Genomic DNA, 2,030 nt, shown 5'->3' on the forward strand with positions numbered 1-2,030 from the left:
TGACGAGCAGAGCGCGCGCAGAGCCTCTCTCTCTCTCTCTCTCTCTCTCTCTCTCTCTCTCTCTCTCTCTCTCTCTCTCTCTCTCTCTCTATCTCAACAAACTTAATCTTCTACTCTCCTGTACGCATCCAGCACAGACAGATGGCTTATAGGTTTGCTGTGCTATGCTGTTCTCCTTAGCCAAATTCATGCATTTGTTTACTTTATAATTACTTTCATACTTTCGTTAATAACATTAATAAACACTGTAATCATGCTTAATAATTGAATGGTCTTTAGTTCATGTATATTTATATGGTATGAAACTTTCCATACAGAAATATGATATACTATACCCAGGGTTGGGGAGTAACGAAATAAATGTAATTGGATTACATTTTTAAAATACAAAATATTAGTTACTGTATTCCACTACAGTTACAATTTAAATAATTGGTCATTAGAATACAGTTACATTTTATTGTCATTTAGTGGCATTTGTTACATTTAATATTTAGTCCTTTCAGATGTACCTATAAATGATGGGATCCAAATTGCATTTGAACAGCGGTGAAACACTTTCTTATGATGTGCTACATTCATACGAGCAGACAGAGAAGTAAGTTTGAAGTAAGTTTGGAGCAGAAACAATAGAAATAAACCTTGTGTAAATTGTTAGCTTTACGCTAAGCTAAAATGCTATTTCTAGCCATTTACATGCACGTTACCAGTACGATCATATCTTTTTATAAAGAAATTCACGATGGATCATAATTTTTGAATTGTTTTCCTATAAAAATATCTACAAATCCTTAAAACAAGATCAATTTGATTGATCTTGTTTTAGAAGCAACACTACATAAGATATTTAGGTTTTTCAGAGAATGTATTTTTAACATGTGTATTTTGTCTTTTGAGATTTTATAGTCAAAACAAGTGAAAAAATCTACCAGTGCTGAAGAAGTAATCCAAAATATTTAGAATACGTTACTGACCTTGAGTAATCTAACGGAATACATTACAAATTACAGTTACAGCATGTAATCTGTAATCTGTGGAATACATTTAAAAAGTAATCCTCCCAACCCTGACTGTACCTATGACTAAATAACTAAACTAAAAATACTTATTTATCATTTTCAGTTTTGTTCAAGGCGAATACATTTGTCATGTTCAAATTGGGCTCACAGTTGACTGATCCAATCACAAAGGAGATTCATTTATTCATAGAATACTTGAGTTGTTATGAAATGCTGAATGTGATATTGACAGGAAACGTTTAACCCTTTTCTGGAGTGGGTTTGTTGAATATGGATCATCTAAATTTGCGGTCTCAAAAATATTTGCCTAATTTTGCCCTATAACCATTTTCTCTATATTTAGACAATTTCCCTTTAACCCCAAATAACAGACTGAAAAACCTTGTTGATGAGAGAGGCCAACAGAGAATGGCCAGACTGGTTTGAGAAGACAGAAAGGCAATGGTAACTCGGATAACCGCTCTGTACAATTGTAGTGAGCAGAACAGCATCTCAGAACACACAACACGTCGAGCCTTGAGATGGATGGGCTACAACAGCAGAAGACCATGTATATACAGTATAAATTAGAAACTGTATGATTCAAAATCATTAAAATATATGTCTAGTGTAAGTACAGTTTGACAAAGTGTGTTATTTTATAATGGGCAAGGCTGATGTGACAGGAAACATTCATGACCCCACTTTAATCCTCTCTTTTCTTCTGTTAGTCACTCTTTCATTCACTCTTTGTTTAAGATGTTTGTTTAGCAGAAGTTTAAAGGTCTTTACATTCTGACTGCAAGCATTGCAATGATGACAATCGGGTATCATACAGTAGTATTTATAAAAAACATTAACTGCCAGCTGTATGTTGCCAAGCAACAAACAAACTAGGACAATCAATATTCAAAGGGAAATAAGAGGCACAACAGTCATGTTTGTGTTCTCGAGACGGTACCTCCCATGCCCGGTCTCATTCTATACATGGCACACATTTGAAACGTTTCTGTCCCAGCAGTCAGCAAAGAC

This window comes from Xyrauchen texanus, chromosome 45 (assembly GCF_025860055.1).
Source record: "Xyrauchen texanus isolate HMW12.3.18 chromosome 45, RBS_HiC_50CHRs, whole genome shotgun sequence".
Classification (NCBI taxonomy): domain Eukaryota; kingdom Metazoa; phylum Chordata; class Actinopteri; order Cypriniformes; family Catostomidae; genus Xyrauchen; species Xyrauchen texanus.